Source organism: Rattus norvegicus, chromosome 8, assembly GCF_021556685.1.
Source record: "Rattus norvegicus strain SHRSP/BbbUtx chromosome 8, alternate assembly SHRSP_T2T, whole genome shotgun sequence".
Classification (NCBI taxonomy): domain Eukaryota; kingdom Metazoa; phylum Chordata; class Mammalia; order Rodentia; family Muridae; genus Rattus; species Rattus norvegicus.
The window spans coordinates 75827545-75852101 of NC_141541.1; the positions used below are offsets into that span (position 1 = coordinate 75827545).

The following is a 24557-nucleotide window of genomic DNA, read 5'->3' on the forward strand; positions in this document are numbered from 1 at the left end:
GTTGGAAAGAAACCGAAACCTTGTGGACTCATCTATGTAACAGAAGAAGAATACACTTCAGGGCAGAGAGCAGGCTGAGGGGCCAGGAGAAAGCACTGTGGCAATCTCAGCCCAGTTCACCCAATCCTGGGGCCCTTCACTTCCAAGAACAAACAAAAACCCTCCCTGTGTACCCAACTGTGTCACAGTGGGCTTCTAGTACCCCAAAGACATGTGACAAAAATAGGTTCACAGTGTGTGTCAGTCATGTGCCAACAAGGCTATCTCAGAGCCTGTGAGACAAGATGTCTCCTTGGAAAACCGAGGAACATGGGCAGCATGGTAAAGTGAGGCTAGGGTTAACATGAAATGAATCTGGTGAAAGGTCAAAAAGGGTGGGGTCTGCCAGAGAGCACTCCCAGAGTCAGGTCTCCAGCATGGATGAGGAGGGTAAGAACGGTGGAGCTGAGCACAGGGAAGGTAGATAGTCCCGCTATGAAGCAAAGCTTTCTCCCACAATTCTTCTGGGCTCTGTTCATATTCATTGGCCTCCATTACATAGACCACAGCCCACACAGACTTGGGAGAGGCTCCCTTGGCAGCCTCCCCTGCCTCTAATTCCAATGATTCTAGTCAGAGCAATCCCTGGGGAAGGCTCCAGAGCTCTTAACTGCATGCTGACAGACAACAGGAGAGAGGTGCTGAGGGACTCCTCCACACTGCCTCCTTCCCACTAGAAGCATCAATCTAAACAGAAAGGCAATGTTCCTTCAGACACATTTAAACAGGATGCACAATGGGAGACCGCAGAATACACCACTGCCAAGAATGGACTGTCCAAGGATGGCACTGCTCACAGTGGGCTGGGCCCTCTCGCATCAACCACCAACCTAGAAGATGCTGATCCAAAGACACACACACAGGGCGATCTGACGGAGGGGCTCTTCCTTTGAGGCTCCCTCTTCCCAGGTGGGTCAAACTGACACTCAGGGGCAGCCACCACCTTCACGAAGAAACTGCTTTTCTTTTGTCTTTTGTCTCAGGGGTCCACTCCAACTATGAACCTGTGAGGGATGAAGAAATAAATGCCTTGCCTTTTTCTACAGGACTTACCTCCTAAACTCAGTAAAAGAAAGGTATTAGAGGGTAGAGTAGTGAAAAAAAAAAAAAAAAAAGAAACAAGTGGTCTCTTAAGAAGCTTAGAATTTATCAAAATAAATACAATATGCTTGTAGTTGACCCAATCAAATGTTTGCATCCTCCAGAGTTCCACAATGGGTAGCTGGGGGAGAAAATTGTTTCTAAACGCCACACACAGGGAAATTCTCCTTGAGAAATGCAATTGAGGTGGAATGCAGAATGCCCGAAGTTCTACAATCAAGGTCAATGTTTCTATCACAGTCGACGGAAACAAGCAAGCAAGTCACAGGAACGGTTTCCAAAGCTTTTGTGGAAGTTTCTCCCACACAGGGAATTCTATTCTGTAGTCTAGGAAGCAGCAGATCCCCAACAGCAAAGCTACTCCAGGTGGAACAGGACCTGGAGACCACAGCCCGGCAGGCCTGCCTGAGAGGCCTCTACAGGACTCTGGGGGCCACAAAGGCTGTCACAGCATCAGGACTCAGAGCCATTGGGATAAACAGAATCTGAAACCATGGTAATCCTAGACAGTACAGTCTATTCACCAAAAAGACTGTTTACAAGGTATTAGGGCTACAATTTAAGCCTTTTTTCTGACTACATCTGCCCCTCTTGGATCTTTGACATGGCTACCCCCTGACATCAAGGTGCCAGAGCCTTGGGGTGGCACATGACACATCTTGCGTGCTGTTCTCTCCTTTTATATGGAGTTCTTCTTCACTGTAAATTCGCTCCCTTAATGCAGCCCCCCAACTCCCTTCAGAGGGACGGCCTGTTGTGCAAGCATGAGGACCTTACAATCCCCAGGGCATGACTAGAAAGCAAGGCATGGCGGCACAGTGGTGGGGTTGAGTGGACAGAGACAGGAGAATTGTCAGGGCTTGCTGACTGACTGAGGAACTTGGTTTCAAGGAAATATGACAGGAAGAGATAGAGCAAGACACCTGGCATCCTCTTCTGCACGTACATAAACAACACTGCTGCAAATGTATACACACACACACACACACACACACACACACACACACACACCTACAAACATACATATACACAAAGATACATACACACATCATATATAATCATACATGAGAGAGAAGAGGGAAAGAATTTTTTTTTCCAAATGTACCCTGGACCCTTTAATATCCTCAACATCCACTCAAAGAACTTCTGGGGTCCTGCTAGAAGAGTCAAGGTACCAAGTTATCATGTCCAAGATAGCCCCATGTGGGCCTTAGTCTTCCAGGCCTGTCTCAGAAGAAGAAGCCAATGCCTGCAGAAAGGGCTGCTCAGCAAACATCCCCTTAGCCCAGTCAATAGCACCATCACAGTCTTCTCCTTTCCAGCCATGACCTTCCTGGTTTGTTTCTAAATGCTGAACAGATAACCGGGGCCCTTTCTAACTTCTCATCCTACCAAGCCAGGAGCAGCCCTCACTGGTCAAGGTCTACAGCTCTCCCAGGTTACCATGGATCACAACCGTAGCGTTTTCGTCTTTCCCAGAGGCACTGTGAGTAAGTTACTCTATAAAACTGTAAGTCTGAATTCTAGTTCTTTTTTTTTTTTTTTTTTTTTTTTTGGTTCTTTTTTTTTCGGAGCTGGGGACCGAACCCAGGGCCTTGCGCTTCCTAGGTAAGTGCTCTACTGAATTCTAGTTCTTAAAAGACTCAAGTAACATTCTGTATGTAGTGTCAACAGCTGGTACAGCATGGTCCCCAACCATGGGACCCCATAAATGGGAATTCTCACAGAGTCTCTACCAGTCCCTGGGTTGTCGGACACGTACATAAAAGCAGCCCTCTGCTCTTGGACAAGAGCTAGAAGGCCACGAGGATATTAAAGAACACCTCACATTTTGATCATTCCATGGACAGCTATTGTACTAACTTTGGTCAACCATGACCCTGGATTGTATCTACTCACAGCATCTGACTGTTCACTACTTTTATACTTGAACAGGAAGTTTTCACCATCCTGTATATAGAGAGGGAAAATAAAATAAAGTAACAAAAAGTGTATATGTTATATTTTATAGCTGTAAAAAATCCGATTGAAACATATTTGTTACAAGGGGCAGTAAAGGTCACTCAAAGGACCCAGGTTTGACTCCCAGAGCCCGCGTAACAAATCACTCCAGCCCCAGGGGAAGCGACACCCTTGCCTGGCCTCTTAAGAGCACCAGGCAGAAACTCACATGCAGGCAATATATCCATACACATAAATTTAAAACAACAAACAAACAAACAAAGCCCCACGCATCCAGGGAAGCTATTTAATTTACAATTCCAGGTCATAGTTCATCAGAGAGGGGAAGCCAAGGCAGGAACTCACACCCACAGTCAAGATCAAAGAGATCATGGATCCTTCTGTGCTCCCTTGCTGCTGCCAACTAGCTTCCTCTACTCCCACATGCACCAGGGCCAGCCCGGGAAATGGTATGCTCACAATGGCCTGGGTCTAACTACATCCAGACAGTCTCCCACAGACCAAAACGCTTCAGATAAATCCTCAACTGAGGTGGCCACTCAGGTATTTCTAGGCTGTCAAGTTGACAGTTAAAGCTCAGGATGGGTCAACTGGATTTGTTTGTCATGGCTGCTCCTGTCCTCAAAGGTCCACAGGTGTGCCACAGGTAATGATGAGGTTACAGACAGAGGGATAAATTCTCAAACACCGAATCTGTGATTGAGAATTAACTATGTGTGTTAAATTTATTGAACATAATCTTCAAATGATAGCTCAAAAGCAGGATAAAACCACAGGCTATAAAAATGTTCGTCTCTGCTAAACAAGCACTTCTCAACCACAAGCCATTTCACTCCCCAAGGGACATCTCGCAACACCCAGTGACATTTGTTTATTGTCAAAGCTGGGTCTAGTACATAGAGCAAAGGTGTGACAGTTCACTCAACAGTGAAGAATCACTTAATTGCAATCGTCACCAGGATCAAGATTGAGAGCCACTGCAATAACTGTCCCACTAATGTCAAAGTTTTACAAGTGTGGCTTAGGGGACTGGAAAGATGGCTCAATAGCTAGGAGCATTTGACTACTCGGCTAGAGGATCTGTGTTCAGTTCCCAGAACCACACGGTAGCTCGCAACCACCTACAACTTCAGTTCTAGGGCACCTGACAGCCCCTGGCCTCTGTAGACACCTGTATGCATGAGGTACGCATAAAATCACTCTACCACATACGTGTACATAAATAAAAAACCAGTCTTTTTAAAAGACTGTAAATTTTAGTGTCTTCAATCACCTCCACTGTGCTATCTAACAATAATGTCCAGGATGAAATGACCCCATTTCATGGCTAGGTGCTTCATGATCTAATGAGCTAATAATCTTCGCAGGTGTATCACAGACACAAAAGAGTTACAGGCTGTGTTGAAGGAACCGGAGAGGTGGTACAATGGTTAAGAGTCTGCACTGCTTTTGCAGAGGCCCCTGGTTCTGTACCCAGTACCCACAGTGGGCATCTCGCAATCACTCTAGATCCACAGGTATCTGACTACCAAAAGCACCTGCCTTCACAGACACATAGCCCCATCCCATATATAAATAACATAAAATAGAATCTTTTTTTAAAGTAATATGAAAACATGTGGGGCTAAGAATGCAGCTCAGTTAGCAGAGCACTGGCCTAACATGAACTAAGCCCTGGGCTTCATCATGAATACCATAGAAAACCAGGTTGGTGGTGTAGGCCTCAGCGCTTGGAAGGCGTGGCAGTTCAAGGTCCTTATCAACTACAGAGCAAGCTAGAGGAAAGCCTGGAAAACAAGAGGCTCTGGGGAGGGAATGAGAGAAGAGGGGGAGGGAGAGGGAGACAGGAAGGGAGGGAAGGAGGGAAGGAGGGGGGAAGGAGGGAAGGAAGGGGGAGGGAGAGAAGGAAGGGAGAGGGAGGGAGGGAGAGGGAGGGAGAGACAGAGAGAGAGAGAGAGAGAGAGAGAGAGAGAGAGAGAGAGTTCTTCAGTTACTTCCACTGTGTTATAATAGAGACTCAGTACTTCCAACAATGATACAATGAATTAGTTTAAAATCTAGTTCTTGCTTTCACTACCAAGTCAATAAAACATGTAAATAAAAAACATATTGCATACTGTCCCCAAGCTAGAGAATGCAGCTCATTCCTGAGGAAATTTCAGAGTAAGGCAAGAACAGTTAGAGGAGATTCCCCATGGTTGCCCTTCCTGAAGTGGGAAACTAAAAATGCCTTGCTATGTCTTATGAGAATATACAGAGGCACAATTTGAAGACTATATTCAGAGGTAGAATTTAAGCATGCGTGCACACATGCACAGGCGCACGCGCATGCACACACACACACACACACACACACACACACACACACACACACACACCATGTCCTTAACTGCACAAATGCTCACACTCCTTCACTGCTCCCCTGTGTGAATTCAGCCTGTCACAAAGCCTGAATCTATCATATTTTCAAAATACCAAGTCAAGCAATTTGTGGAGTAGCTTCCAAGCTTCCTCAAGAGCATTGCAGACTCTGAGCTCAGACAGTCAGGGTAAACCATCCCACTGGAAGGCAGACTGGCGAGGAGAGACGACCGAGGCTGGACTCTGAATGCTGAGTTGTTTGACTCGAGCCAAGTCGTTATGCTCAGTCACTTTTTTTCTTAAATGATGTTTTGGTTCAACAGTGTGAAAATATCCCGATGATACTGCTTCCTGATTTATGTATGCGGTATCCGAAATCATATGCAATGCTGGCTCATGTCTCCCCTTCCTGACAGCTCCACTTGGCCAAGCAGACCTGTGTGACCTGTCCTCTCCTTAGGCCTCCTCTGGCCATTTTCTCCAGTTCCTGCTGTCCCTCTCTGCAGTCTACACTTGCACCCCTTTCCTCGACCCTCCTAGTTCCGTATCTGAATTCGGTACCAAAGACCTCCTACCTTTGAGATCAGCAGCACAAGCTATGGTGTTGAGAGCAAAACCATAACTCATATACCATATTCCCAGCACACGGACGGAAAGGCACAGATGGGTGGTGCAGGAATCCAAGTTTAAGTTGCACCTCCCAGCTTTACTAATAACTGTCTCCTGAGCTCAGAATAACACACAGGCCTCCCTAGAACCGACTCTTAGCATTCGTGACTCATTACCATCCAACCTCTGCTTTGCACGTCCGCCCAGTGACCTGCCCCATCCTTCAACACATTTTAAACATCACCTAAACTAGGAACTGCCACCCACTCACATCTCTAGTCAGACAAGCACCTCTTCTAAATTTCCACAGCATGTAACATACAATATACCACATATACCACCGCCACCACAAAAGCATTCTCAGAGTCCCCAGTCAGGTTGGACACTCAGGCTTAGGAATTACACACCAAAGGTGGATTCCCATGTGGTAGCCAGTATAGTTCCTGACTCACTGGCTAAAGGTGGGTGGGTGGGTGGATCAAAGAATGGCTTTTGGGAAACTTAAGCATCTAGACACTATTTACTGTTAATATGAATTAGTGGAAGATCCTCAGTGGGTTTCAGGAAATCCAGCCAAATGACAATGTTTGCACAAACCCAACAAGGATATGAAAGGGAGAATGAAGACAAAAGGAAAATTTGGTTCTCAGAGACTTTCGCTGGTTATGTGCAGACAGGGTCAAGGCGTTGTCCACTCTAATTCTCATGGCCCTAAACACCACCCTAAGAGGCTGAACCACCTGTCTGTACAATGGCCCCTCCATTCACCATGGTTATTAGCTTTTTGCCACAGCAATGTGGAGACATAGGCAGAGTAAGGAAAAACAAGAGGATCATGTTGCAGTTTGAATAAAAATGGTCCTCAGAGGCTCATATATTTGACTGGTTGGTCCTTGGGGAGTGGCGCTGCTTGGGGGATTAGGAGCCGTGGCCTTGCTGGAGTAGGTGTGTCCCTGAGGCTGGGCTTTAAGGTTTATAAAGTCCAAGCCAGACCCAGTGTTATCTATTTGTGCCCCCCTCCCTGCAACCTATGGCTCTGGATGTTGAACCCTCAGCTTCTTCTCCAGCACCACGTCGACCTGTGTGTCGCCATACTCCCTGCCAACATGATAATGGACTAAACCGCTGAGACTGTAGGCCAGCCCCAATTAAATGCTTTTCTTATTAAGTCAATTTGAGAGAGAGAGAGAGAGAGAGAGAGAGAGAGAGAGAGAGAGAGAGAGAGAATGAGGAATGTGTACACCCACCATACACATGCAGAGACCAGAGGAGGACACTGAGTATCTTTCTCTCTCACGCCCTTCCTTATTGATTTCAGACAGGATCTATCACTTAACCACAAACAGTTTCAGCTAGGCGGGCTAGCCAACAAGCTCTCAGAGTCTGCCTGTCCCCCCTACCAATTCTGGATTACAGGAATGTACAGCCACGCCTAGCTTTGTGCCTAGCTAGGGATTTGAACTCAGGTCCTTGTGCTTTCATAGCCAAGAACTCTTAACCACTTCTCGGATATCAAACCTCTTGTCATGCACGCATGCGCGCGCGCGCGCGCACACACACACACACACACACACACACACACACACACACACACACACCTTTCTGACATGAGCTTTTCCTATTCACTCAGAACCTATGTAAACTCCCTGTTCCAAGAGTTCATATGTTGTTCCCAGACATCCATCCCCCATCTGTCCCCAGCTCCACAATGGTATGTCTAATGAGGCCTGGCATAGTCTTTTTTCCCTTAGTCTTTCCATCATCCAAATCCTGCCTGGGCTGGAGTCCTAATCCTCGGAGGGCAGACATCCAGGACTGTGGTCTTCTGGTCCTCTCTGAGTTCTGACCTAAAGAATGCTCTCGGCACTAGCTGCCATCCTTCAATCATCTTTGGGCTGAGTACAGTCCCGAGCTGGAAACTTGTAACCCAAATGCAAATGACCACTTGAATAATGTCTTGGGATTATCAGAAAAACCATAAGTCCTGCTCCGACTAATTTTAACTGTGGCTTACAACCCCGAACCTTGCCAGCCATCCCCTCTTCCTTTGAATAGCAATACAGAAGATGGAAAGTAATTTTTAGATGCAGGGTATTTCAACATCACACTTCTGGCCGTGGACTTGCCACATTTCACGACCAGACTGGCAGGAACAGCTGGCTGAGGAGCAGACATTTATCAGGCTACTTTCCCATTGCTGAAGTCCTTCCAGTGGAGAGGCAGAATAGCTTGGTGTGATTCATAGTGTTCCAACATCTGCATAGAATCATCCTGGAGTAACAGAAGGGGGTTTGGGGGTCAATGAGAAAACAGCCCACAGGGCATCAGGATCCACTTCCAAGGTAGTTTCCATCCCCTTTCCTAAATGTGGTTTCTGGTTCTTCAGAGCCTCAGGACACATTCCTGTGAGATTTAAGTGAGGAACAGGAATAAACAGAAGGTGGTCAGGGCAGAGATGGGCAGTAGACGGTGAGGAAGGAGTTATGATGATACCCTCCCACCTTCTGTGTTCGTGTTCTCTCTCTCTCTCTCTCTCTCTCTCTCTCTCTCTCTCTCTCTCTCTCTCTCTCTCTCTCCTTCCCTCTCCCCTCCCCCCTCTCTCTCTGACAGGGTCTTATGTGGCCTAGGCTTGCCTGAAACTAGCTATGCTACCCAGTGTGACTTTGAATGTCTGACCCTTCCACGTCCTCCTCTTGGGTGATAAGATTACAAGCCTGTACCATCACAGCAGCATTCAACACTGGGGACTGAACACAAAGCCCCATGCACACTAGGCAAGCACCCCAGCAACTGAGCTAAGTCTCCAGTCACTGGATAAATGCCATTTCCAATGAGGATAATAAGAGAAAGTATTATGACAGAGGGGTGTGTGTGTGTGTGTGTGTGTGTGTGTGTGTGTGTGTGTACGGACACACTCACAATGGACAATTGTGTGTATGTATATGCATATGTATGTATTTACATACAAGTAGCAAAGATACTAATGCAGTCATAGGACATTATCTTGGCCACTAAATATCCAATCCTTCTGTGTATGTGGAGGACAGCTCACTTAAGCAACAAAAGATTTCTGACATCCTATTTAGGGTCTGTATTAACCACACCTGGACATAATTTTATACACGTTAGAAAAATGGAAAGAGTAGGGGATGAGATTCAAACACTGTCCTGAATAATTCAGAGTAAATCAATACCTTGTAAATCTGAATAAACAATAAAGGACTTTGCCCTGTCTCCCTGTAATCCCTGCCTTCCACTGAATGCTGTCTCCATGCTCTCTTCCTTCACTGGCGCTGTCCTTCTCCAAGGTCCTCCTGGGTGCTGAATAGGCTGCCTGAAGAGGCTGGGAAACTAACAACACTGCAGACTGAGGGCCTGGCAACCAGTACACTGCCTCTTTACATGCTCCTCATATCACACCACTCTGAGGAGATATTTTCTCCTGGGAACCAGGGGTGGGGCTGACTGGAAACACTGCTGGAGCTGACACCCTGCTCTGAAGACTCTACACCTAGACTTGGGCACAAGAGCAAGCTTTTAAGCTTGGAAAAGTATCTCTTGAGCAGGCACTCAGGGCACTACCTCCTCTGACAAATCCCTTGGCAGTTCACAGCCACGGGACAAGAAATGAAACCTCAGAATGAATGTGGCGAAAAGAGCAGGCTGAATTCAACAGATACAAACCAACCACCCACCACTAGTAAAATCTCAAGTCCCACTCTTCCCTACATCTTAGAATCCAAGCTTAGCAAACCAGCCATGCCACAGTGCTCCCGCCCAGCTGCTTCCCATGCAAAGCCCTCAGTAAGACCTGATGCTCATAAAGCCACATGGTGTGGAACATTTTCTCCTGTCACCAACAGACCCACAAAGCTCCTTCTACACAACTAGATGGGATGACATCAGTACTCCCATCTTCCTTGGGGTCCACTAGGCAAGCCTGCCACACCACACAGTCGATGACTTGTCCTCTCAAGAAGCAAAAACAGCTTCAAACTGCCATCAACTTTTCACTTTTCCAGAATGTTTGAGTCTACTGAATCGCCTACATACACATCTGGTCGCACTGCCTCACAGATGCAAAGGAAAGGGCACCAAGTTCAAAGCCCTGGGTTGCAACACCCCCCCCCTCCAACCCAGACGGTTTTCTAGAACTGACAAACAGGTCTGGGATACATAACCCCCCCCTGTTGGGTGGGTATCCATTTTCTAAGTATTTACTGAGTATCCCACCAGAACACTGCCTTGTCTGCAAGCCAGCCAGGTGAAGTTCCCATGAGGTGGCTGGGATGATGAAATTGCCCAGGGCATAGGACAAATACAGTTTGGGCCACTGTCCAATAACAGGCAACAGTGGCTCATTATTGACTGGGTTGAGTGTAAAAGGGATATGCAAATTTGCAAAAGATTTGTAGCTCTGCTATGCCTGGAACCCATCCAGAAAACTCTGGAAAGAATGCTGTCTATTGCACAGTGAGAGCGGGAGAAGAGATGCTATGCAAATGAGAGGTTAAACGATGTGGCCAGTCCTGTGTAGAAACGTTCCCTATTCCACTGACCTACTTCCCTCTGCTTCAGAATCTTCCCTCTTTCTCAGAAAAAAAATGTAGGTTTTCCTTTTCCATACCTTGACAAACAATTCCCAACGGCAACAAGCGGTTTACTGAGGAAGGGAAGAAATCCCATGATGTTCAGCTTGACATGATCTAAAATCACCTAGGAAGTGAGTCTCCATGAATGGGTATCTTGAACAGGTTGTCCTGCAGACACGTCTGTGGGAGACTGTCTTGATTATGCTCATTGGCGGGAGAAGAACCAGCTGCCTGAGAGTGGCATCATCCCCAGATTTAGCTACATTTTAAATATCTGTTCTTAAATGGAAGGTATCATTTATTTCAAAGGTCTGACATGAAGAACAAGAGCTCAGAAAAATGTCTAGATCTCAAGTTTAAATAAGTATTCTTTGTGTCTTATAATTCACCAGTGGGGTCTAAGGGTTTCTGTGGCTGTGACCCAAGGCAATTGGGGGAGGAGAGTTCCACATCACAGTCCATCCCTAAGGGAAGGAATTTGCAGGTGATGTTTTCTGAATAAGAAGAGCAAAGGCAGTGACCAGTTGGTTAACAGGGAACACACAGTTAAGTTTTCAAATCCCCAGTGCATGCTTCTTGCCTGGCAGAATCTCCAGATGTAAAGAGGCCCCTGCATAAGCTGCGCTCGTCCCTCCAGCTTCACGGATGTCCCACTAATTTCAGTGTTCAGGTACCTGACAGGCAGGCAATTGCTCCCTGGCTCACACACCTCATGGTAATAGCGACACTGATCACAGCTTCTGTCATCCACTGTCTGAACTGACTCAAATCAACTGACTGCTACGAGGGAGGTACATCATCACCCCAACCTTTGTTTGCTATCCTACTATCAACCTATGCCCTCTCAACAAAGAAGCTGTAAGAAATGTTACCATGAATGGGGCCCAGAGAGATGGCTTAGCAGTTAAGAGCATCTGCTATCCTCACAGTAGATCAGAACCTAGCACCCAAACTGGATTATTCAGAACTCCCTGTAACTCTTAACTTCATTCATTGATTCAACATCCTCTTCTGGCCTCCAGAGGTACCCACACGTACTTATGTGCGCGCATGCACGCACGCACGCACGCACGCACGCGCGCGCACACACACACACACACACACACACACACACACACACACACCTTTCAAAATCATTTAAATCCCTTTAAAAATGAAAGTAATACACCGTCAAAACCACTCAAAAGGAGCTGGAAAGATAGCTCTGTGATTACACAATGTTCTTCCAAAGGTCCTGAGTTCAATTCCTGGCTCACAGCTGTCTGATATTGTCATTTGGTATGCAGATGTACATGCAAACAAAGAACATTACATAAATAAGTGTACATCAAATAAATAAATCTGGAGGAGGAGGAGAAGGAAGAGGAAGAGAACGAGGACGAGGAGAAGGAAGAAGAGGAAGACAAGGAGGAGGAGGAAGATGGGGAGGAGGAGGAAGATGGGGAGGAGGAGGAAGATGGGGAGGAGGAGGAAGATTGGGGGGAGGAGGAGGAAGACCACCACTCAAAGTACAGGATGGAGAAACCAGTTCTATTTACGACCCAATCTCAGCACACAGACCATTTAACAGGCTGGCTCTCTGCTACCTCCAATATCAAAGCCATGCAAAAAACATGAATGTTTCCATGACGACCCATCTCATTTTACTAGCAGTGCCTTAGGATGCCATTAGGTACCGCCCTAATGTACATACTCAGAACTTAGATTTGGACAGAGGGTAGGATTGAAGGGGTGCCACTAATTCTTCCCTGCAAGCAAAGTAAGTGGAAACCCTCCAAGGTTAGCCCTTGTAGGTGTCCTCCTTGGGCAATCACAGTCACCCTGAGTCTCCTACTAGGGACAAGCAATAGGAAGAACATAGCCTTTCCAGACACACTGTCACTTCATATTCTTCTGAAGGATGTAGGTGTTTTATTACAGGAATCCACAGATCATAAAGCCTTACCCTCTCTCCACTGTTAATCCAATGGGATAACCCCTCCAATCTTACCCACTCCGGCCATTGCCTATTTTTTTTCAAGCATTCTATTTATTCTGAGAAGTTGGAGCATTTTTCAGAATAACTGTCTGAGGTTTAGTGACTCGCAAATGGTCCTCATCTGTGGTGGCATAAGCATACACCTCCCACACAGAAAGGAGTCAAAGACAAAGATTTAAAGTTCTAATTTATAGGCAGGACTAAGCATTCCCTGCCTCTCAGAAAGCACACTCTGAAACCTGTGCATACAAACTTCTACCTCAAACTCCAAAGCCAAAACTCAGGAGGAGGCATGTTCCAGAGGGGCCTTCTGTATGACCTCTCAGGGACAAAATGTGCTTATTTAACAAATGCATGCCCTGGAATTCACCTCTAAACTAAACTGATGAGAAATAATTTATTCATCGTTCTAGCTAAGCTACAATTTGAGCTCTGGGGCCTTGGTAAGTCCTGTTACGTCTACTAAAAGTCAGTGACAGTAACCCTTCACAGCTGCCCAGGAGGAATTAGAGCTAATATGGTGGGGGGGCCTCATGGAGCATAACAACACCGAATGGCTATCACAGAGTATCCTTCAACTTTGAATGCAGAGAGAGCGGAATGGCAAAAAGTGAAATACAACTGGTGCTCTCCAGATGGCCAAGGAGGAGGCGAGTGTTGGGCAGGACAAGATGGGAAAGTCTTTTGAGGACCTACCTCTGAAGCACTGTGTGTAGGGAATGGTGCCTGTCTGCTTGTCTTAACTAGATCCTTTGAACAGAAAAGTCTCTTGAAATAGAGGAGTCAGGAAACCTAGAGTCTGAAACTTAATAAACTACCCTGTCTTAAAATTATTCTTTCATCTTCTTATCTGTCACCTAAACTCTTGGATGGACCCAAGCTCCCAAGTAAACAATCCAAGGTTTTGGACCAGAAGAATCAAGCTAAGTGACTGGGCAAGTGAACCATTTCTTCCCTCAAGACTTTAGGGTCTACGCCATAAACCAGGTCTGTTCTAACCACCACACAAGATCGTGTGTATAGTACTTAAGGCACCTTGTAGAGAGAGAGTGTTTGGATATAAACTGAACATCCTCAAAGCTCCCTGTGTTAGCAGTTGATTCCCCGATGAGGCAGTGTGGAAGCTGATGGAATGTGTCAAGTATGGGGTCTATATTGAGAAGACACTACTGGGAATAGCTCCTGGAAGGAAATACTAGCCCAGAAGTGAACATTAAAGGGGGGAAGGGGCTTATGCTAAAGCCTGAGTCTCACAAGTCATTCTCTAGTCTCCTGCTTTGGGATGTACACTCTCCTCACAAGCTTTCAATATTGCTGAGATTGAAACCAATTGAACCAATGTAGAAACCTTTCCGAGTTTGCTTCAGCTAACAACTGGACACAGTCTAGAATTATCTGAGAGGATTTCAAGGGGGCCGAGTACCTTATTCAGATGCCCTGTGAGCAAGTCTGAGAAGTATTTTCTTGATTGCTGATTATGTGGGGAGAGTCCGGACCACTGTGAGAAGTACAGTCCCTAGGCCTGAGTCCTGAATTCTGTAAGAAAGGTCCTGTAGGTTCCTGAAACTGTAAGCTGAAAGTAACCCTTTCATTTCCTAAGTTACGTTGGTCAAAGTGTTTTACTGCAACAAGTGAGAAAGCAAACTAGAACCGTGCCTAATCTGAGACTTTGAGCATCCAAACCCATGTCCTAAGTAAGCCTTTTTTCTTTATAATGTTAGCGTACCTGGGACATTTTGTTACAGTGACCAAGCTGACTAGTTAGTATACATGAATGATACTAACCTTTCTTGAACAGGTTACCTCTCAGTAAGCTGGTATAACTACTCAGAAAGCTACAGCCACTGAATATGAAAGGCTATAGTGCCCCAGATGATGGGGTTCCTTAGACTCCTCTCGCTTACCAGGCATTTGTAAGTGTCACAGCCACGGCATCTACTCATGGAGTAGCTAAGTGACAGAAGCATTAGATTGATTTGCAAATCCCAAGAAGAGATCTATCCTCTCACCCCTCATTCCCACAGTTAATCTATCAGGTGCTAGAATATCACTGAGACCATGCCCTGCTGCAGCCAACAGACAGCCCCGCTGTGATCTGCTATACCACCATGCTGTGGAGACGGTACATAAAACAGATGAAAGACAGAGGAGTTGTAACGTGGTGAATGGCAGCATCTCACTTCGGGGAGGCAAACATACAAATATCTATCAGCAGTAAATGTCAGAGATTAGTATGCATGAATAAGTCTTTTTGATTAGTTCTCCTTTAAAAAAAATGCAAACTGGGACTGGAGAAATGGCTCAGCAGTTAAGAAGATGTACTGATCTTTCAATGGACTTAAGTGTGTAGCTCACAGCCTGTAACACCAGCTCCAGGAGATCTGACACCCTCTTTTGGTCCCCCATGCGCACAACCCCACATGGACTGGGACACACAGGGGAGGGATAGTAAGGCCTGCAGGGATTTAGAGCACTTGCTATACTGGCAAGGGGCCTGGCTTGATTCCCAGCACCCGTGTAGTTTCTCACAACCGTCCATAACTCCAGCTCCAGGAGATCCAATGCCCTCTTCTGATGTGGGCACTCAGTGCATGACTTGGTACACATCGCATACATACGTACTACATGCATGCATACAGAAAAAGACCTGTACACATAAAATGGTTTTAGAAAAGAAAGGGCGACACCAACACTGACGGAAGATATTAAAGAACAGCCGTGACTTTGTTTCCTGTCTCAAAAAGCAAAAGCCCAAAAGTGCATTTGTGACAACTGAACACTTAGCAATGGTAAGTGAGGTAGGCACTGGGCTCTGTACATCTGTCAAAAAAGACAGAGCTGCAGATACACACACAAAAGAAGAGTAACCCCCATGGGAACTTAACCCAACAACATACCAGGGAGAGGGGGACGGGGAGGAGGAGGGGGAGGGGGAGGGGAGGGGAAAGGAAGGGGGAGGGGATACCTGAATTTCCTAGAGAGTGTTTAAAACTCCTGATGCGCTGGCTGCAGATTTATTCCATGGGACTGTGGGGAGGGCAGGTCTGGGCGTCTACAGTTTTTAACATGTCCCCAGCCGATTCTAATAGCAGCCCTGCAGTTCTCCTTGTGGGGCAGTGGGCAGCATGCCAGTCACATGACTTCATCTACACCAGTCACATCTAATCCTACCTCCCATGAGCCCACGGACCTCACTAAAATCCATGCATGTTTCTGAAGGCCTTATTTTTTTCCCCAACTTGCACCTGGCTTCAAGAGATCGACATGACCATAATCCAAATATGAAACCCTCTCCCTCTCCCCCTCCCCCTCCCCCTCCCCCGACACGCAGCAGCGACATGGTGAGCTTCCTCAACACCTGCCAGTAACATTTCAGCAGAGAAGTGGTTCTCAAAGACCACCGGAATCTCCAGAGAGTAGGCAGGGCCCCCACAGCTGCACTCTGACAGTCTCCCCCACTGCTGCTTAGAAGAGGGACATTCTACCAGAGTGTGAGCCAAGTAAACGGGTCAAAGCAGACTCAATGACAAGCTGATGTCCCCCAAATTAATTTTGAGGGCTTAGGAGATAGATGGCTCCGTAGGTGCCATACAAATACGAGAAGCTGAGCGTGGATCCCAGAACCCGCTTAAAAGCCAGGCATGGCAGCACATCTGTAACCTCTGTGCTGGGGAGCTCACTGGCAAGCCAGCCTAGCTGACCTGGAGAGCTCCAAGTTCAATGTGAAACCATGTCTCAAAAGCTAAGACAGAAAATGATTGAAGATGCCGAATACCAACCTCTAGCTTTCACACCCGTAAGGACGCAGATGCACGCACACCACACACATCACCACAAAGACAAGCTAATGCTAAGGAACAAACATAAGGGTTTCTATCAGTCACAGAATAGCTTATCTCATCTAGAAACATTCCAAGTGCAGACTGCAAAGAGCAGGGTTTCACCCAGAACTGGCTAGACTCTAAGTTCCATGCCCCACCTCAAACCTATTGGATCAGAACTCATCTCCCCGGGATCTCAGCGTGACTCAATTGTGTAGCACCACTGAAGAAGCCTGGACCTCCACCAGTTCCCTCACTTGTGCAGCACATGGTTACCAAGTACATCTCATATACAGACTCTATCAATCTCACTGAACAGTAGAAAGGAGAGATGGCATCCCCACCCTCATGGAGATTAGAGAGAGCAAAGGCCCGGAGCTGGGACACAAGCCCATTCAAAGTCATCCAGTAACAGAGACAGACTTAGGCCCCATGCTCCCAATTCCCTGTAGGATAAAAGACTTCAGGCAACTGCATGGACATCACAAGTACACATATCTGTCCCTCCCGACTTCCTGGCACACAGTTCCCCAAATCCTGAGCCTCCTTGGAATGGGAAGATTGTCTCTGGAACACTAATGAGGGGACTGATGAGATGTTGGGGATTGGCTCTAAGACTGATTTACTCGGAATCTGCAGGTCCAAACTCAAAGGTCCTTGTCCCCAGTTGGGTTGTTGTTGTTGTTGTTTTGTATAGTATAAAATAGAGTTTATTTAAGGCATGGGGAGGGGAGTTGAGAGGGTAGTAGAGACAGAAAAAGGCAAAGAGAGAGTGAGAGACAGAGAGCAACAAGAGGAGTAGAGCCAGCCATGAACACGGGGAGTGGGGAGTGGAATGAGAAGAGAAGGTGCAAAGGAAGAAGCGGGTAAGAGAGCAAGAGGCCGTAAGAGAGCAAGAGGCCTAGTTGGTTTTTTTTTTCTTTCTAATTTTATTTTTCTTGGATATTTTTATATATTTACACTTCAAATGTTATCCCCTTCCCCCACCCTCTTCCATACCCTCTCCCCCTGCTCCCACTCCCTCCCTCCCACCCACTCCAACCTCAACGTCTTAGAATTATACTACATTAGGGAGACAAGCCTTCACAAGACCAAGGGCTTTTCCTCCTATTGATTCTGGACAATGCCGTCCTCTGCTACATATGTGGCTAGAGTCATTGGTGGTTTAGTCCCTGGAAGCTCTGCTGGGGTCTGGTTGACTGATATCATTGTTCTTCTTATGGGGTTGCAAACCCTTGGTTTTTGATCAATCAATAAAGATACCAGTGGCTAATGGTTGGGAAAGGGAGACAGGGTGGGGCCCCTAGATTTGTGAGGCTAGGACACTGAAAAGTGAGTGGAAGGCAGAGAGGATGACCACGATTGGAGGGAGATGGATCAGATATAGAGCTGCAGAAGGAAAATCATCTGAAATGTAGGTGAGAAGGAATACAGCCCCCAAAAGGGCTGCCCGGAAGGGTCTTGGGCAGCAAACATAGATTTAAAGAGTGTTGAATCAGGAGTACTGGACAGAAATCTATGATAGCCAGACAGAGGATTAGAACTGCCCAGCCTTTGAGGTAGCTAAAGCATTTCAGAAATAAGCGTGTGTGTGTGTGTGTGTGTGTGTGTGTGTGTGTGTGTGTGTGTGTGTGTGTTGGAAGCATACTACCCAGAGAGGTGTCAAGAAACTCACTGCTACAAGGGACCACCCATAGTTACAGACTAAGGCTGATCCCCCAAATCACCCAGACCAGAAGCAAGGATTAGGACTTTTGGTCCCATTTCCCGACCTCTGGAAAGGGAGGAGGGGTGAAGGTTGACTCTCAAATACCATTCCTTTAGTCAACCATGCCTAGGCAATGAAGCTGCATAAAAATTTGTTCAGTGAACTTCCTGTGAGCTGACCTCTGGAGCTTCCTTAAGGGGAGAAGTGACCAGAAAAGACACGGAAGCTCCAAGACCCATGCCCTGCATCTTGCCTAATTTATCTCTTTCATGTGTGTTTCCTTGACTTCCATGAGCTGCTGTAGCAAATTAGGAAGCCAAGGAGTGTTTCATGGCAGCCCCAATCTATGACCTGTTGGCCTGGGGCAGAGCACACTTGTAAGGCAGAATCCTGAACATATGTCCAGGTAGAGCTCACACAGTGGGATTGAACTGGAGGATACTTGACAACAGAATTGTTCATGCGTAGCTGTGAAGAAATCTCAAAGGTCACAGAAGTATTCTGAACTGAGTGCTATGAGAGTGCAATAGGAGAGAGAATGCCCCCCCCCCCCCGCGAAAGCCTCACATACCTCCATCAAAAACAAAGCACAACACTCCAAGAGAAGTAGTCACTAAAAACTAAGCCGAGGGGACAGAGATGGCTCAAAGATTAGGATCGCACACTGCTCTTCCAGAGGACCTGAGTTCTGTTCCCAGCACCCAAGTGAAGCAATTCACAGCTGCCCATAACTCCAGCTCCAGGGAGATCTGATGCATCTGGACTCCATGGACACCTGCACTCATATGCACATAAACACACACATAATTTAAAATCAATTATTTTTAAAACTTAGAAAAATAAGGGACCAGCAAGGTGGCTTGGTGAGACAGTTCAGTGAATAAATGTACCAGTCACCAAGCCAGCTGATCTGAGTTCAATATCAGGACTCATATGGTGGAAGGGGAGAAGTGACAGCTCCAAGTCATCCTCTGGCCTCCACACGCACCACACCCACTTACCTACTTCCCCACACAGGCAATGTGTATGCATACAAGCTAACACGCACAATAAATATTAATAAATAATTTTAAACATAAGCAATTTCATCGTATCAAGTTAGAGCACTTGACGACTCAAAACTCAGTTCTCACAAACCTCTCTTCTCAAACCAAACCGGCATGGGCTAGATTGATCGTATCAGTCAACAGAGTTCGTGTGTGCATGTAATACTTGTTGTGAGGCTCAGAATGGAATGAATGAACATGTTTGGGACGGGGGCCACTGACTTGGGGCTTGATGTTGCATGGAATCTCTCCTCCCGTGCTTTGGAAAGTGCAGTTGGGTCCATCTAGTGATCTGTTCGGAACAGGTTGCTACAACACGTTTCTGGTGACGACCCGATTTCTGTCTACTTGGAGGAGTGGGGACGCTTATCTAGCTGTGTGCTTTTTATGGATCATCCAATTCAGTCACATTGTCCTGTCACACAAAGAAAATAGCCTTGGCATAAAAGTCACCCGAGGTAGCACAGCTTGAAGTGGCCAAGCCACGCTGGTCACCTAGGTCGCCTGTCTGATTGCACAGACTCCTCCCTTGTGAGCTTACAGGAGATGCAGATCCTTAGGTTCCGATCTCAACCTGCTGAGTCACAGCTCAAAGATAAGCCCTAGTGACTGATCTCCACAGCTGGGACACATTGGAGGAAAGGCCATCCTAGAGCCCCGTGACCACCACTCATTGGTTAAGACAGCTGGAAAAAGATATGCTGCTCATACCAGAAGCAAACGCTGGTGCATCACCTGAGCTTTGAGGCTGACAGGATGGGGTTCTGTCTTATCACCAAATCACAGTCATCCACAGGGCTTATCACAAGGGCATTCTAATCAGCTGCCTACAGTTGGATAGAAAGGCCAACATCTCTCCTCGGGTAAAGTACCAGGACAGCCTATGGTGCAGTCACTAACCTCTGTGAACATTCATAGATACATCTAAACACCACTGTGATTCACATATCCTCATGGCATTTTTTAAGTTGTTGGGATTATTATTATTATTATTATTATTATTATTATTATTATTATTATTATTATTATTATATCACCACCACCACCATCATCATCATTATAGCCACAGGGGTAAACCTCCAGTAACTGGTGAGGGACCAATGACAAACACCACTATGCTCAGATCAACAGCTTGTTGTTTTTCTATTCGTTGATCTGTCTCACACACAGATGTCTTCCGTTATCTATCTAGCTGCCCTTGGAGTCTAAATGCCTGCAATAGGGATTTTCCTACTAAGGCTGAGTCCAAGCAGATCACTTTGGGGAGAATGCCATAAAGGATTATAGCCACACCAACTTTTCCTGATTCTAATTCAAGCTTCTTAAAATGTAGATCATAAGCAACCCCTGAGAATTGCTTAAAGGGATCATTTTCTTTTTATAAAACAGCACCTATTCCTGAGCCCAGGATTCATATATTTAGCCCCTATCCAACAAAGTCATAATATAAAGTTTTGAGGCCAACTGCTACTTGGTCCAAGTCCATAGTTATATAAAAATTATCAGGGACACTGATCTTCAGAACTGTGAGCCTTTGTACAATCGTGGACATAATGCACACATGTACAACATGGAGACACTGAACCCTGAAATTCTAAACCATGGCTTACTATGCAGCACACTACATTACTCTCATACATATCCACGTCCAGGGAACATCCAGTCTCGCTTCCCCAAGACTCACAGCTTATCTATACACATACTACACAACTCTCCTGAAAACAAGGCTCCCACACAACCGCTCACCCACAGAGACCACTTCCCAACTCCTCACAGAAATATAGATCACCGGGGACAAGGTCTGGAAGTAGAGTCTTTGAACCAGCAGCTTAAGCTAATAGAGATGATGTGGTTTAAAGTAGTTTATCTCGGTTTGGAAATAAAATACCTTAGGAGAACACCTCTAGATCCATGGAGCAAATGAAATGAATCCTTTCCACAGACCAGTATCTAGCCAGCCCACTCCATAATAGGAGTATAAATGAACTAGCATTGACTTCACTGGGCCACAGAAGGTTCTCCAAAGAGATTCAGAAGCAAAACCCCGAGTAGGTGTCCATGAACACCACTAACATACAGTCTGTGGTTTATCTACGGGAAATGCATCAGTGTTTGCAGTTATTAGAGAAAGGGTTAACATAAACTTCCCTGAAATATTTAAGTATAATGCTTGCATAAGAAATACAGGTAAATACACATTCTGCATGACTAACCGCATCACTGCCCACTTCTCCCCGCCCCTCATGCCACTTCCACCATGGACGGAAGATTCAAACCTGTGCTTACTCCTCAGCCTCTCTTCTTTAGCTCTTGCTCCCAGCAGAGCAGAGGATCACCAAGGAAACCACATCACCGAAAAGCCTTACCAGAGAGGTCCAAAATTCCTCAGCAGAGTGCATAGGAGATCTACTGACAAAGACCTGAACCAAGCTATTGGGTATATAGGATGAGAGATGAGAAGAGCATCTACCAGCCTTATCTCTGTTGCTATGCAACAGCGCGTACGAGGCTACCACATCTTCTAGGACTTGGTCTCCAAATCCCTTAAACTGCCTTCAGAGCCCTGCCAGACAGAATGGCCACAGGTCTAGCAAACGCCATCAACAAAGCATTCGGCACTCAGTAACTAAGGTAAGGGGCACTGTGCCAATAACCAAAATGGGTAAGAAAAGTGTGGCAGCATCCAAGTGTTCACCAGTTTATGCTGCCACGGAGAAGACCAAACTCAATTCTAGCCTTATCACTAAATAAGCATTGCACTAACCTCAAGTCTGGTGCTGGCCAGGGCCTGAGAAAATATGACTGGAGCGGGGTATGGGGGTATGGGGAGGTCCCCAGGGGCTGTGAACGATCCCACTGCAGAAGTGAGCACAAGGACATCGGGATAAATTCCAGTAGAAGCAAGTTGCATAAATCTGTATGCATCAGTCAATCCCACACTGGTTTTAAATCATCTTCCCAGACACTAGCATTCACTTCAGGAAGGACTGAGGACATTGTACACATCGCCCTCACTTTGCCTAAAGACACATGAACGGCTTTAGCACGCTCATAAGAACGAGCAAATTAAATACTCTGAAGACAGCGTGTGAAAGACTTGACACAGGAGAGTATGATCTACAGCTACAGGGAACAGAGCCGTATGATGCTCACGCCCCTGGGCAAGCTCTCTATGTTCGCCATGCCTCTGTTTCCTTACAGAGAGCTGGCTGTAATCGGTGTGAAATGAACTCACTCATATAGACGTTCTGATAACCACAACACCCTTCTGTAAGATCCAGCTAACCTTCGGAGACAGGGTCTCCTATGTCCCAGGCTAGCCTCCAAAGTATATCACCACTCCTGGTTTATGCAGTGTTGGGGATCGAACCCAAGACTGCATACTAGGCAAGCACTCTATCGACTGAACGACATACACAGACACCTTTGTCCAGCAAACTCTCTGACTCAAGAGAATCACTTCAGTTTTGCAGTTCCCTCCAGTGCACTGAACTTTTGAAATCTTTTCAGGTGAAAGTCAAAAGGTCCTTTCAGCACTTTTGCTTGACAATCCTGTCATGAAGAGCAGGCACTAGCTTGAACATCTGGACTCTCCCAATGTTTCTCAAATATCTGCAAGCCTGAATGAATAGAATCCAGCACACAATACATGCATAAGCACAGTCAAACTGATTCTGAATTCTAAAGCTATAGATCTGAATTAACGGATACTGTTTAACCAACAGTATGGCCCAGACAGCCATTAAAAACTATATGATTTTTTCTATTCTTTCTGCAGCTATTTCAAGAGTCTGAAGTCTTATCTGAAGCTCAAAGAAGAGAAACCATTGACATGTTGCACCAAAATTAAATAAGGCAGAGCCTCATGCCTACACACATACACACACACACACACACACACACACACACACACACACACACACACACACACAATGTGTGCCCCTCTGAGTATGAGAATTATTCCAGAGAAAAACTTAGAGCATAAAACCCTCCATTTACAAAGGTCCTCTTCACAGTTTGGTGAAAGCTCATGATTTATATTTATATCAACAAGACATTTCTAAACCCCAGACTTGTAAAGGCTATGTTATCAGAATGCTGGGATTACCCAGAATCTCCAACAGCTAAGTGGTTTTCAGGACTTCCTCCTGTGAAAATGGAATGTCTGTCTGGGAAGCACAGTGGTTCCCATTTCAAATTCCCTCTCCCCCAACACCTCTAAGCAAAAAGGAACAGCTTGGAATGCAGCGGCTCTGGGGGGTCCACAGCCTCCTCTACTCCCAGATCAGAATCTACCCAGCTAAAGTCCAGTGGGAAATTCAGCATGAGAAATGGAATTCAGCACACGCCTCAAAGCACAGAGCACTGAGGAATGCATTTGCCCCCTTGACGTACACTCCTAAATCACAAGAATGGGTGCACACACCAGTCTTCATAAATATGCTACGTATGCCTAAGACTAAGCTCCAAGCCATAAAACTATGTCCTAGCTGTGCCCACTAGGTCAAGCTAGCATTTATTGTTTGATGTACTGATGATTGGGGAAGAATATGCTCAATATTCCCACTATAAAATTTTCCTTTTACAAACTCCCGTATCACCACCATCCAGTTGTAGGTGTGTGTATATTTGCGCGTACACACACAAGTTGCGCGTAGCCACAAAAAGTTATATTAAGAGAAGCAAACAAGCTCAGAATTACTATACATTGCAGACGGTCAATGTGGCCTTTGGGAGACCTTTCATTTCATCAGCATCTTAGGGGGAGCTCTGAATGTGATTCCCAGCTCACTCTGAAATATCAATTAGTTAGTTTGAAATTGTATGTGTGAATGATTGTGAGGTGGTGGTGTGTGCATGTGCGCAGCTCCCTCAAGGCAGATTTTATCACTGAGCTAAGTTGATAGCAAGAAAATTCCAGAGACCCTCTGCCTGCCTACAGTGCTGGGTTCCAAGCACCCACAGACATATCTGGCTTTTTGACATAGATGCTGGGGATTTGAACTCAGGTCCTCATGCTTGCACACAGCAAGAACATTTACCTGGTAAACCACCTCCCCTGCCCCATAACCTACTAGGAAAGCACACGTTTATCAGTCATCCATTAAAAGGAGAGAGATTTTCAACTTCCTAGCTTTCAAGGGAACTGCACAGGAAGCAGGTACTTAATATTTAGCCAAGTGGCCAGTTCTAAAGATGCCAGTTGCTGATAAAATGGCTCAGATCCTGCAGCTGTTCCTGAGGATCGTGACGTCCCTCAGTGTCAATCTGGTAGCAGGATGGGTGGGGGAGGGGAGGGTTTGCAGAAAGTTTAATCCAAGGGCTTTGGGCTGGGCAGGG

At 46.1% G+C, this 24557-nt stretch overlaps 1 protein-coding gene across 7 annotated transcripts in view; it reads right to left on the reverse strand.

The window, feature by feature from the left end:
- The window catches only part of Tln2 (talin 2), a 420559-nt gene that overhangs the window by 263918 nt on the left and 132084 nt on the right, over nt 1-24557 (reverse strand). For 2 of the 7 annotated variants that reach the window (XM_087562131.1, XM_087562126.1), the window contains exon 3: nt 870-1043. The gene's annotated coding sequence lies outside the window, so the exon portion shown is untranslated. 7 annotated transcript variants of the gene reach the window in all.